We start from the raw sequence: 15,441 nt of genomic DNA, 5'->3' as shown, positions 1-15,441 counted from the left end.
GATTGCTGGATCATATGGTAATTCTACTTTTAATTTCTTCAGGCAGCTGAACCATTTTATATTCCCGCCAATAGTGCACAAAGATTCCAATTTCTCCATGTCCTTGCTAACACTTGCTATTTTATGTTTGTTTCTTTTTTGATAGCAGACATTCTAACAGGTATGAGGTGATATCTTGAGATTTTGATTTGCATTTCTCTAATGATTAGTGATGTTGAGAATCTTTTGGTATTTTTTTTGTCATTTGTATATCATCTTTGGAGAAACGCCAAGTCTTTCGTCTCTTTTTTTTGGCTGAGCCACGCGCCTTGTAGGATCTTAGTTCGCTCACCAGTGGTTGAACTCCGGCCCTTGGCAGTGAGAGTGCAGAGTCCTAACCACGGGACCATCAGGGAATTCCCTCCTTTGTCCATTTTAAAATCAGATGTTTTGGTTTTTCTGTTGTTGAGTTGAAGGAATTCTTTATATATTCTGGGTATTAATACCCAATATATGTTTTTAAATAAACATGGAATAATACTTATACACTACAGGCTGTTTTTCAATGTGTCTTTTCATTTCATTTTATGTACTTTGAATATATTATTTAACATTATTTTGCTATAAGATTTATATTATGTCATATGTTTATAGTATAATTTTTTAAATTAATTAATTAATTAATTTTTGGCAGCATTGGGTCTTCATTTTTGCGCGTGGGCTTTCTCCAGTTGTGGCAAGCGGGGTCTACTCTTTGTTGTGCTGTGAGGGCTTCTTATTGGGGTGGTTTCTCTTGTTGCGGAGCACGGGCTCTAGTCATGTGGGCTTCAGTAGTTGTGGTAGGTGGGCTCTAGAGCTCAGGCTCAGCAGCTGTGGTGCCTGGGTTCGTTGCTCCGCAGCATGTGGGATCTTCCCGGACCAGGGCTCGAATCCGTGTCCCCTGCATTGGCAGGCGGACTCCCAACCACTGCACCACCAGGGAAGCCCTATAGTATAATTTTTTTTTTTTTTTTTTTTTTTGCGGTACGCGGGCCTCTCACTGTTGTGGCCTCTCCTGTTGCGGAGCACAGGCTCCGGACGCACAGGCTCAGCGGCCATGGCTCACAGGCCTATCCGCTCCACGGCATGTGGGATCTTCCCGGACCGGGGCACGAACCCGTGTCCCCTGCATCGGCAGGCGGACTCTCAACCACTGCGCCACCAGGGAAGCCCCCTATGGTATAATTTTTAATGATCTCTCTATTATAGATATGCTATTTCATAAGATGCCATTTTCATCTTGCTATTATATATTAAACTACACTTATCATATTTATTGATTTTATGGTAGTTTTTGTATTAGTTTCCAGAGTTCAGTTAACAAATTACCACAAACTTGGTGGGTATAAACAACAGAAATTATTCTCTTATAGTTCTAGGGGCTAAAAATCAGAAATGTGGCAGAGCCACACTGATCCTAGGCTTCTAAGGGAGATAATGTTCCTTGCATTTTCTGGCTTCTGGTGGTTCTTGGCATTGCTTAACTTGTGGCTGCATCATTTCATTATCTGCCTCTGCGTTCACATTGTCTCCTCCTCAGCTGTCTTTGCAATCTCCTTTTGCCTTAATCTTACAAGGACACTTGTCATTGGATTTAAGGCCCACCAAGAATGATTTTATCATCACTAGATCATTAACTAAATCACAACTGCAAAGACTCTTTTTCCTTGTAATGTTAACAAGTTCTGGGCATTAGGACATGAATTATACCTTTTGGAGGGGGGGGGCACCATTCAACCCACTACAGTTTTATTAAGATAAATTTCTAAAACCAGAATTATTAGTTCAGGTTAGGTAAAATTTAAATGTTTTTAGATAGATATTTCCAAATCGTGCTTTAGAGTGACTTTGAATTGTGTTTTTAATGTTCTTAAACATATGCGTGTGCTTGTATACACACCATGCAAAAACGTATGTGTACTCCATAAAAATTTAAAAAGGAAAGAAAAGAGAAGAGAAAATCGGAAGTGGAGAGAAAACAGAAAAAGAATTGGGAGGGGGCTTTCAACTCTACTCCTTTATAATTTGTCTGTCCATAGTTGTATCAATAAAACATACCTTATTGGTCTAGGCCTAGAAATACAGCCAAATTTGTGTGCTTTCGATTTATTTATTTGATTATCCCTGTTTTGTTTCTGTCTAGAAATATGTTTTATTTTTAAATATTTGCATTTTATGTAGAATCATCTTCAATTATGACATGTTACATTTTCCCTTTGAAAGAAACACTTTTTCTGTTTTCTTCCATTGTCACATAATCTTTACACTGTAGAGTATAAGTACTGCTACTTTTAAAATCATTAGATGAATGAGCTAAGAAAAGCTTTACATGTATATATGTATGTGTGTGTTGATGGGAGGTAAAAAACCATCAGGATTTGGCATTTCTTTTCTTAAACATAGTTGAAAATTTCACCAAAAAGGAACTATGTCTCAGGATAAAAGAGCATTTGGGTAATAAATCATGTGGAATTGTATTTTCAATACTTTATCATGAATAGCAATGAATCACTAGCTTCTTGATAGAGGGTGACTTTGTGTAACCAACTGGCAGAACCTACACACCCTGTTGAGTGTGAGCCCCTTGAAGTTGGAGGCAATGCACTTATTCCAGGGATGCAACTGTTGCTCGAAAATAGGTTTTAGAGGTCTCTCCTAACTGCTTTAAACTTGTGGCTTAAGATTCCCCAAAATAGAGGGCAGAGAGAAGAAGCAAGAAGAACTACAATCCTGCAGCCTGTGGAACAAAAACCACATTCACAAAAAGACAGAGAAGATGAAAAGGCAGAGGGCTATGTACCAGATGAAGGAACAAGATAAAACCCCAGAAAAACAACTAAATGAAGTGGAGATAGGCAACCTTCCAAAAAAGAATTCAGAATAATGATAGTGAAGATGATCCAGAACCTCGAAAAAAGAATGGAGGCAAAGATGGAGAATGTGCAAGAAATGTTTAACAAAGACCTAGAAGAATTAAAGAACAAACAAACAGAGATGAAAAATACAATAACTGAAATGAAAACTACACTAGAACGAATCAATAGCAGAAAAACTGAGGCAGAAGGACGGATAAGTGACCTGGAAGACAGAATGGTTGAATTCACTGCTGCGGAACAGAATAAAGAAAAAAGAATGAAAAGAAATGAAGACAGCCTAAGACACCAACATTAAATGCAACAACATTCGCATTATAGGGGTCCCACAAGGAGAAGAGAGAAAGGACCCGAGAAAATATTTGAAGAGATTATAGTCAAAAACTTCCCTAACATGGGAAAGGAAATAGCCACCCAACTCCAGGAAGCACAGGGAGTCCCATACAGGATAAACCCAAGGAGAATCACGCCGAGACACATAGTAATCAAACTGGCAAAAATTAAAAACAAATTATTGAAAGCAGAAAGGGAAAAATGACAAATAACATACAAGGGAACTCCCATAAGGTTAACAGCAGATTTCTCAGCAGAAACTCTACAAGCCAGAAGGAAGTGGCATGATATACTCAAAGTGATGAAAGCAGAGAACCTACAAACAAGATTACTCTACCCGGAAAGGATCTCATTCAGATTCGATGGAGAAATCAAAAGCTTTACAGAAAAGCAAAAGCTAAGATTATTCAGCACCAACAAACCAGCTCTACAACAAATGCTAAAGGAACTTCGATAAGTGGGAAACACAAGAGAAGAAAAGGACCTACAAAAACAAACCCAAAACAATTAAGAAAATGGTCATAGGAACATACATATCAATAATTACCTTAAAGGTGACTGCATTAAATGCTCCAACCAAAAAACACAGGCTTGCTGAATGGATACAAAAACAAGATCCATATATATGCTGTCTACAAGAGACCCACTTCAGACCTAGGGAAACATACAGACTGAAAGTGAGGGGATGGAAAAAGATATTCCATGCAAATGGAAATCAAAAGAAAGCTGGAGTAGCAATTCTCATATCAGACAAAATGGACATTAAAATAAAGAATGTTACAAGAGACAAGGAAGGACACTACATAATGATAAAGGGATCAATACAAGCATAAGATATAACAATTATATACGCACCCAGCATAGGAGCACTTCAATACATAAGGCAACTGCTAACAGCTATAAAAGAGGAAGTCGATAGTAACACAGTAAGAGTGGGGGACTTTAACACCTCACGTACACCAATCGACAGATCATCCACACAGAAAATTAATAAGGAAACACACGTTTTAAATGACACAATAGACCAGACAGATTTAATTGATATTTATAAGACATTCCATCCTAAAACAGCAGATTACACTTTCTTCTCAAGTGCACACAGAACGTTCTCCAGGATAGATCACGTCTGTGTCACAAATCAAGTCTCAGAAAATTTAAGAAAATTGAAATCATATCCAGCATCTTTTCTGACCACACCGCTATGAGATTAGAAATGAATTGCAGGACAAAAACATAAAAAATGCAAACACATGGAGGCTAAACAATACAGTACTAAATAACCAAGAGATCACTGAAGAAATCAAAGAGGAAATCAAAAAATACCTAGAGACAAATGACGATGAAAACACGACGATCCAAAACCTATGGGATGCAGCAAAAGCAGTTCTAAGAGGGAAGTTTATAGCTATACAAGCCTACCTCAAGAAACAAGAAAAATCTCAAATAAACAATTTAACCTTACACCTAAAGGAACTAGAGAAAGAAGAACAAACAAAACCCAAAGTTAGCAGAAGGAAAGAAATCATAAAGATCAGAGCAGAAATAAATGAAATAGAAACAAAGAAAACAATAGCAAAGATCAATAAAACTAAAAGCTGGTTCTTTGAGAAGATAAACAAAATTGATAAACCATTAGCCAGACTCATCACGAAAAAGAGGGAGAGGACTCAAATCAATAAAATTAGAAATGAAAAAGGAGAAGTTACAACAGACATCGCAGAAATACAAAGTATCCTAAGAGACTACTACAAGCAACTGTATGCCAATAAAATAGACAACCTGGAAGAAATGGACGAATTCTTAGAAAGGTATAACCTTCCAAGACAGAACCAAGAAGAAACAGAAAATATGAATAGACCAATCACAAGTAATGAAATTGAAACTGTGATTAAAAATCTTCCAACAAACAAAAGTCCAGGACCAGATGGCTTCACAGGTGAATTCTATCAAACATTTAGAGAAGAGCTAACACCCATCCTTCTCAAACTCTTCCAAAAAATTGCAGAGGAAGGAACACTCCCAAACTCATTCTATGAGGCCACCATCACCCTGATACCAAGAACAGACAAAGATACTACAAAAAAAGAAAACTACAGACCAATATGACTGATGAATATAGATGCAAAAATCCTCAACAAAATACTAGCAAACAGAATCCAACAACATAATAAAAGGATCATACACCATGATCAAGTGGGATTTATCCCAGGGATACAAGGATTCTTCAATATACACAAATCAATCAATGTGATACACCATATTAACAAATTGAAAAATAAAAACCATATGATCAACTCAATAGATGCAGAAAAAGCTTTTGACAAAATTCGACACCCATGTATGATAAAAACTCTCCAGAAAGTGGGTATAGAGGGAAACTACCTCAACATAATAAAGGCCATATATGACAAACTCACAGCAAACATCATTCTCAATGATGAAAAACTGAAAGCATTTCCTCTAAGACCAGGAATAAGACAAGGATGTCCACTCTCACCACTGTCATTCAATATAGGTTTGGAAGTCCTAGTCATGGCAATCAGAGAAGAAAAAGAAATAAAAGGAATACAAACTGGAAAAGAAGAGGTGAAACTGTCAGTGTTTGCAGATGACATGGTACTATACATAGAGAATCCTAAAGATGCCACCAGAAAACTACTAGAGCTAATCAATGAATTTGATAAAGTTGCAGGATACAAAATTAATGCACAGAAATCCCTTGCATTCCTATACACTAATGATGAAAAATCTGAAAGAGAAATTAAGGAAACACTCCCATATACCACTGCAATAAAAAGAATAAAATATCTAGGAATAAACGTACCTAGGGAGACAAAAGACCTGTATGCAGATAACTATAAGACACTGATGAAAGAAATTAAAGATGATACTAACAGATGGAGAGATATACCATGTTCTTGGATTGGAAGAATCAATATTGTGAAAATGACCATCTTACGCAAAGCAATCTGCAGATACAATGCAATCTCTATCAAATTACCAATGGCAATTTTTATGGAACTAGAACAAAAAATCTTAAAATTTGTATGGAGACACAAAGACCCCGAGTAGCAAAAGCCGTCTTGAGGGAAAAAGACGGAGCAAGAGGAATCAGACTCCCTGACTTCAGACTATACTACAAAGCTACAGTAATCAAGACAGTATGGTACTGGCACAAAAACAGAAACATAGATCAATAGAACAAGATAGAAAGCCCAGAGATCAACCCACACACCTATTGTCAACTAATGTATGACAAAGGAGGCAAGGATATCCAATGGAGAAAAGACAGTCTCTTCAATAAGTGGTGCTGGGAAAACTTGACAGTTACATGTAAAAGAATGAAATTAGACCACTCCCTAACACCATACACAAAAATAAAATCAAAATGGATTTGAGAACTAAGTGTAAGTCCGGACACTATAAAACTCTTAGAGGAAAACATAGAAAGAACACTCTTTGACATAAATCACAGCAAGATCTTTTTTGATCCACCTCCTAGAGTAATGGAAATAAAAACAAAAATAAACAAATGGGACCTAGTGAAATTTCAATGCTTTTGCACAGCAAATGAAACCATAAACAAGACGAAAAGACAACCCTCAGAATGGGAGAAAATATTTGCAAATGAATCAATGAACAAAGGATTAATCTCCAAAATATATAAACAGCTCATGCAGCTCAATATTAAAGAAATAAACAACCCAATCCAAAAATGGGCAGAAGACCTAAATAGACTTTTCTCCAAAGAAGACATACAGATGGACAAGAAGCACATGAAAAGCTGCTCAACATCACTAATTATTAGAGAAATGCAAATCAAAACTTCAATGAGGTATCACCTCACACCTGTTAGAATGGGCATCATCAGAAAATCTACAAACAACAAATGCTGGAGAGGGTGTGGAGAAAAGGGAACCCTCTTGCACTGTTGGTGGGAATGTAAATTGATACAGCCACTATGGAGAACAGTATGGAGGTTCCTCAAAAAACTAAAAATAGAATTACCATATGACCCAGCAATCCCAATACTGGGCATATACCCAGAGAAAACCGTAATTCAAAAAGATGCATGCACCCCAATGTAAATTGCAGCAGTATTTACATAGTCAAGTCATGGAAGCAACCTAATTGCCCATCGACAGGTGAATGGATAAAGAAGATGTGGTACATATATACAATGGAATATTACTCAGCCATAAAGAGGGACGAAATTGGGTCATTTGTAGAGAGGTGGATGGATCTAGAGACTGTCACACAGAGTGAGGTAAGTCAGAAACAGAAAAACAAATATCGTATATTAACGCAAGAATGTGTAACCTAGAAAAATGGTACAGATGAACCGGTTTTCAGGGCAGAAATAGAGACACAGATGTAGAGAACAAACGTATGGACACCAAGGGGGGAAAGCCACGTGGGGGTGGGGATGGTGGTGTGATGAATTGGGCGATTGGGATTGACATGTATACACTGATGTGTATAAAACTGATGACTAATAAGAACCTGCTGTATAAAAATGTAAATAAAATAAGATTCAAAAATTAAAACAAAAGCAAAAAAATAATAAAATAAAATAAAAAAGATTCCCAAAAATAAAAGTTTCATTTATTTGATAAACCCATCTCGTATTTTGTTTAAAATTTCTATATATTTTTCAGTTGTACCATCCATTGGATTTGGGTCTGAATAACTTTTGGTCTAGTTCCAAAAATCAAATCCACTTTCATGGAAAAATAATTTGCCACCAGAAAGGATATTCAATATGTTGCTATGCTCTCCAAAAATGATTTAAGCAACAGCACTATCATCAAAATAAGTATATGGCCTCCTGAGGAGTACACTTTGGGAGAGAGAGAAAACATGTTATTTGTGAGAGAAGTGTCATTTGTGATATGTTTTCATTAATATCCTGACACCCTGCTACAGAAGAAACACAGTAGAGTTATAGGACACTAGATTTTAAGAGGAAGAAGGCACTCAAGATTTTCTAGTCAAACCTCTTAATTTTACAAATAAGGAAAGGTGAGATTCAGGCAACTTAAATTGCAGAAGGCTAGCTACATCCTTAGTTGGTGATGGAGTTTAGGTAGATACAAGATTTAAAATTCGATTTTACGGCTTTTTTTTTTTTAACTGTAATATGGTGCAGCTTAAGTTGTGAATTGGCAAGTGGCTAACAAATTTCAACCTGCAGATGTGTTTGTATTGGCTAGAAATTTTTAAATAACTTTAGGTGAGGAAGTAATTCGCCACTTGAAATTAGCAACAGGTTTTAGTCATGTATGAAACCTATGGATTTTGGGTAAGGTTGCCAGATTTAACAAATAAAAATTAAAATTTCAGATTAAAATAATGGTTAATTTTTTTTTTTGGCCATACCGCACGGCAGCAGTGAGAGTACAGAGTCCTGAGCACTGGACCGCCAGGGAATTCCCTGCTGTTCTTGTTTTTTAATCTTTATGGAGTTGCCATCAACTTTGTAGATTTGTTTGGAAGACTGAATGAGAATTACAGGTGAAAAGCTTTAGTGCTCTGCTGTATGGTAGGGTGCAACAAATGAGAATGATATTTAATAATATCATGCCCATTATGATTATTGTTTTAATTCTTGTAACAATCTTATAAAATTGGTGTTATTATAATTTCCATTTTATAAATAAGGGAAATGAGGTGGTTAAGCAATTTTCCCAAGGTTATTTCAACAAACCTCTAATTAAATATAGAGCTAGGTCTCCATTACAAGCCAGTCTGGCTCCAAAATCTGTATCTTCAAATCTATATTGCCTAAACATTTGCCTGTGACATAGAGAAAAATCTCTATTCCATTCATTCTTTTAAAAAACATTTATTGGGCTTCCCTGGTGGCGCAGTGGTTGAGAGTCCGCCTGCCGATGCAGGGGACACGGATTCGTGCCCCGGTCCGGGAAGACCCCACATGCTGCGGAGCGGCTGGGCCCGTGAGCCATGGCCGCTGAGCCTGCGCGTCCGGAGCCTGTGCTCCGCAACGGGAGAGGCCACAGCAGTGAGAGGCCCGCGTACCGCAAAAAAAATAAATAAATAAATAAAAAATTTATTGATTGCTTATTGTGTCAGATGCCCTGTATTAGCATTAAAATACAAAGATGAAAGACCAGGCAAATCTTGCCCTTAAGAAAGTCTCAGTCTTGCACAGGCAAGTAAATACATAATTACAGATTGGTACAGTAAGATATGTGATAGAGGGAAGCACAGGCTTCTGAAGGAACACATGTTGGGAATGGAGGTGAACACATGTTGAGAGGAGGCTTCAAGGAGGTAGTGAAACTGAGTCTTGAGCTGAGTCTTAGAAGATGAATGTGAGTTGGCCTGACAAAAACAGCCTGGGTACTCGAGGCAGGGAAAACACATACTAAGCATGTACAGACCCTTTTGGTATGTTCAGGAATTATAGTTAGTTATACTCCTGGTTACAGCCACATAGTGAGTTCAGGATATTGGAGACAATATCCTGTTGTCTCCACTTGGGTTTCCTCAGAAGCAGACCTTGAGATGGAGATTAGTGTATAAGAAGTTTATTGAGGAATGCTTTCAGGATCAACACTCGTGGAAGAGAAGAGAATGAAGTCGGATCAGGCAGAGGTAGAAACTGAGGTGAAATGCAGTCAAAGTGAATCCTCAGCTGACCCCATGTGTAGGTGTGCAACTGGGACAGCCCTTCAGAGCTGTCTCAGGTTGGAACACTGGGATCAGACCTTTATACTCCCATGCTGATAAGTCACTGGATACCAGCTATCCTGGAAAGGAGTCGTGACCTTGGGCAAGGCAGTTTTCTTCAGCTGAGGGAATCCCTATAGAAGGCTGACAGCTGAGGATCACCTTCCAGCAGCCTTCCCAGAAGCTGGGGAAATGTCACAATGGCTACCACAATCTACCCCATGTGTCCCTCAATCTTTGCATACTTTCCAGAAGCAGCTCCCCATGCGCCTTTCTTCCTGAGGGAAATTTGGAAAAGGAAGGTTAGTGGGACAAGCTGGAGTGCTCACTGCTGCAGCTGGTCATGGGGCCACAACTAACACTGGCTGTCTCCCTCCTCTACTATACGTTCTAGATCCCCTCACCCTCAGCTATCAACTCTTCTGGTCTCAGTGGTTTACCTGGCATGACCCAGACCCTTTCTTCTGAGGTCTGAGCACTGCTTACCATGCCCTTCTCTGGCCAGAGTTACTACAGTTGGTAAATTCAATTTACCATCAGAATTGGTCAAGGAGTACCAAGGGTCACCCAAGTGGATCACCTGGGCTTCACACATATTCTAACCAGTCCTACCTCCTCTTGATGATCAGGGTCAATTTCCCCTTCAAAAATGGTGACTCCTTATCCTGCTGACTGGTCCCTGGACACTAGGAGCTAGAAGTGCCCAAAAAGCAGCCATACTTTGTAGTTCAACTGGACTCTTGCTATGTCCCCTGGTTGAAATGTTCTCCCTCTGGGAAGCAGGATCTCTATCCACAGAGTCCTCAGCTCGATGCAAACAGTAACAAAGAAACCTTACAATTTCAGTGAAGATAACTTTGGGGCTCTTAAAAATTTAGAGGCCAAAAAAAAAAAAAATTAGAGGCCAGGAAGAGTAAGAAAAAACAGAAAAAAAGGTCAGTTTTGTAGAAGGGAAAACAGGTGTATGATGTCTCTGAAATCAAAAGAAGAATGTTTTTCAAAAAGTAGGCTTGATCAATTATTGTCAAATCCTGCTCTAGGAAAGGTACAATAAGATGAAGATTGAGGATAAACCACTGGATTCAGCAAGAATAATGACCCTGAAGAGCGTATTTTCAGTGGAGTGGAGGAATGAAAGCCTGACTAGAGGGGTTTAAAAATAGGAATAGGAGGAGAGCAAGTGAAGATGGTGAGTGTAGATGCTTTTAAGGGATAAATTGGAAGATTGGGATTGACATATACACACTACTACATGTAAACTAGATAAGTACTATGGAGCTACTGTATAGCACAGGGAACTCTACTCAGTACTCTGTAATGGCCTATCTGGGAAAAGAATCTCCAAAAGAGTGCATATATTTATATGTATAACTGATTCACTTTGCTGTACACCTGAAACTAACACAACACTGTAAATCAACTATACTCCAATAAAAATAATTTAAAAAAAAAAGATGTTTTTAGGAAAGTAGAGGAAAAGAAAGTAACTTGAGGGAAACTGCACAAAGCATGTTTTTTAAAGGAGGCAGACATTCCAGCATGTTGATGAAAATGACCCAAGACAGAGGGAATGATTGAGACCTAATTATTATTTGTCACAGATGCCTAAAAAGAAGTGTTTAGTAAGCGCTAGCTACTTTGTTTTGTACTACTTTTTTTTTTTGCGGTACTCAGGCCTCTCACTGTTGTGGCCTCTCCCGTTGCAGAGCACAGGCTCCGGATGCGCAGGCTCAGCGGCCATGGCTCACGGGCCCAGCCGCTCCACCGCATGTGGGATCTTCCCGGACCGGGGCACGAGCCCCTGTCCCCTGCATCGGCAGGCGGACTCTCAACAACTGCGCCACCAGGGAAGCTCTGTTTTGTACTACTTTTAAAATGAGCCCTTGATAATTATAAAATCATCTGCCTACTTTCTTGAATTTTTAAGTGAATTTTTGATTTCTAGGAAGTTTCTAGGTAATGTAACCAATATACCAAAAATGTAAACTCCATGAATATTGCTGTGAAAAATAATAAACAAGAAGTTTACTGTTTCTTATGACCACATGAAAATAAAATTACCTACATTTTTGGGGAGGGAGAGGTTTATGTAGGCTAGACTATGCATCTGAACATAAGCCTGTTATTTCCACAAAATAGTTCACAATTATGATAAGGTTTATTATTTGAGAAGATTTTTGTCTATAGTCAATAACAGAGTGCTCTGTGGATGTGTAGGGTCACAAAAACAGAGAAATATAAATAACAAACAACATCACACAGAACAAAGGATAATGTCAATGGAACTGTTGCAAACCATGAAGCACACTCTGAGTACTCAGATCAAAACTCTCCCTTTTTAAAAGTAGCTATGGGGAATTCCTTGGTGGTCCAGTGGTTAGGACTCAGCACTTTCACTGCTAGGGCCTGGGTTCGGTCCCTGATTGGGGAACTAATATCCTGCAAGCTGCGGGGCATGGCCAAAAATTTTTTTAAAAATTAAAAAAGTAACTATGGAGACTGGGTAACTAATCAGGGTGTCTGGGATTAGACCTAATACTTTGGTGACTCTAGGACAGAGGAAAAGGGAGAGTATGATGTAGAGTTTTTGTTATTTTGAATGAAAGGGAAAAAAAGTGAAGCCTCTTTACTTGTGAAATTGTTCAATTTGTGTGTGAGGAAAAGCCATGACTATAACCAATCAGAGCTTTTGTCCAAGTAAAAGATTACAGAGAATTATTGTCAGATGCTGGGATTTTCCTTCCAGAGGAAAAACAACCCTATACCTTGAAAATTTCAAGAGCAGTCTTCCAAAACCCCTATAAAATATTAAACTAATATACTTGCAATTTTAGTACCAATCAGGAAATGCAGAAATTACAGTACTCATAGTTATATTAAATAAGTTCACAGGGCACACATGTAGGACTTTTTATTCCAAAGCAGCCCAGTTTGATGAGTTAATATTTCTTTAGGGAGAGAATACTTGTATTTTCCATCTTCTCTGAATTAAGATTAGAAAACAAAAATAAGTATTTGCATACTTCATTTAAAGTATAATTTCTTAAGCATTGCCAAGATGTTTGGCTGACCTCTGATTCTGTATCAATATTTAAGGGAAGGTATTAAATGGGAAATCATTTTGAGGCAAATTCAAAGATCATGTCATATACTAGGGCTTTTACACTTTTTATATTTATACTGCAGTAATTTTATTTTGTTACTAGTTTCCATTATTTAAAAAGAGAAAAACAATATGTTTCCAAGGGCAAATATCCACTATTTCACTTTCCTTTTTTTTTTTTTTTTTGGCCATGCCAGGCAGCTTGCAGGATCCTCCGACCAAGGGATCGAACCCAGACCCTGGGCAGTGAAAGTGCAGAGTCTTCACCACTGGACCACCAGGAAATTCCCAATTTTTCACTTTTTATGCTAAAACATTGAACAGAGAGAATCATGCAATTTAACATTTGATTTACTCACATTTCTCATTAAAAATTTTCTCATGCTGTGTTTACTTTTTTAATAGTCCAAATATTTTGATTTGTTTAAATATTCTGGAAAATATGCATATTGATTTGGGAGCTGATAAAATACTTCTTAAAGTCATGATGGCATATCTACTTGCCAATGTAAAAATGGGCATAACTAAAATATTCCTAAATCTCACATTTTTCAATTGAGGGGGAACAAATTCCGTTTAAGAAACATAGCAAATCAACCAATGTGATCTTATCATACGGGAACAGTCTGAGAAGCTGTGTGGAACATGCCTTAGAGTTCTCCACCCAAGGGGTGGAAGAGGGAATTATTTCTCTACTGACTCTTGTCCTACATTTTGTTAATTCCCTCACAGTTCCCAGTTCCAGGTTTGTGTGTGAGTCAAAATTTAGCTGAACAGATTCCCACAGGCGCTACAGCAAAAATTTCCTGATGCAGAAAGCAAGGAATTGCAGTGGAGGTAAGTGCTGTCACATTATGCTTGTGTATGCCTGGTTGTTATAATAACACCCAGGCTAGAAGTATGTTAAGAGAATGTGAGGTGGGGCACAAGAGGTTTGAACAGCCTCTCAAGATGAATTTTGGAAAAATAACATGGTGTAACTATCAATAGATGTGCTTACTTGCAAATGCATAGTTAAGGTAATACGGGAATACCCAAGATTTATCAAGGTGACTACAAGTAAGAATGCCTGAGTCCAAACATTTACATTGTGTTTAAGTAAAGAAAAGATAGGCTATAGTAACAAATATATCCCATGTTTTCAAGTCTGCACGGGACCTATTAAGAGGAAGGCAAAAAGTACTATAGAAGTTTTGCATGCCTTCAATATAGTTATTGTCTATATTGTCTCCTGTGAACTGGTCAAATATCTAGTCTGTTTAGCAGCATTTCTTTAGTGAAGGGGAGCAACAGGCAGTCATAGCTTAAAGGCATTAACTTGGAATATCATCTAACATTATCTACTCTGCTTCCATGTTCACTAAATAGCCTCTGATTCTGCCAAGGCTTCCTCATAAATTCCTGGTCTCCAGGGATAGGATGGACTCATTTTCAACATGAGTAGTTGCATTCTCTTCACAGTCATATTTATCATTATATGTTTAAAAATTGAACCATGGTTTATATAGCAGTCCTTTGTGAACTTGGATGGTGTGAGATGGAGAAGACTGAGCATGGGCGGGATATTGTTCAAAAATACATCAAGCATGAATGTGACAAGGAAACCAAGATGATACGACAGGGTTGAGTATATTAAGTTCTAGTAAGAAAAAGATTCTGATTCTTCTTCCCTGCTCTGCGGGCAAAGTGAAGGGAGTTTGGGAGACAATATAGTTTTCAATTATTTGAGAAAAAGTTCAACACTATTGTTTGGCTATTTTGACAGTAGAAGGGGTTCTACAAAATATTGTAGACCAAATTATCCTAAATTTTCAGTTGGCGTGTGGTGTAATGGTGCCTTCTATCTCAACAAAATCATTTCTCCAAGGTGGTGGTTTGATTTGATCCATTATCAGAAGTCTTTGGAGGTGGGAAATAAAGGTGACTGCAAAGCATTTGGTAAACATAAGTTAGTATAAAACTCAACATTAGCAACTTTCTAGCAAATGTCTCTGAAATAAGTGGTGTATTTTGTGTAAAACTTCATAGAGCGGTTTTGTGATACATTAAAATGTTTTTCTCTTATTAGTGATGTTTTCATAGTTGGCTTGATTCACTTGATATCGATGATCTCCATTATAATAAAATTTAAGCAGAGAAACTTAATACAGTCTGAACTAGGAACCATAGCTTCATTGGGACTTAATGTATCATGTTGCAGCATAACATTCTAATATACATAATTTCCTAAATCATGCATTGACTTCAGGGAGTACTTAAATATTCAGTTAATTCACTCTTAAGTCTCTGGAATACAGTTAACAATATAATGTCCTGCATGAAGAAGGTAGAAAAGCTTCCCTCCACACCAGATTCGCCAGCCAGGCCAGAAAATGAGGCAACAGCTATGAAAAAGCTTCCTGGTAGAGTTATTTCCAGCAC

Source organism: Stenella coeruleoalba, assembly GCF_951394435.1.
Source record: "Stenella coeruleoalba genome assembly, chromosome: 17".
NCBI lineage: Eukaryota > Metazoa > Chordata > Mammalia > Artiodactyla > Delphinidae > Stenella > Stenella coeruleoalba.
The sequence above is the reverse complement of the archived record's forward strand: the minus strand, read 5'-3'. Positions refer to the sequence as shown.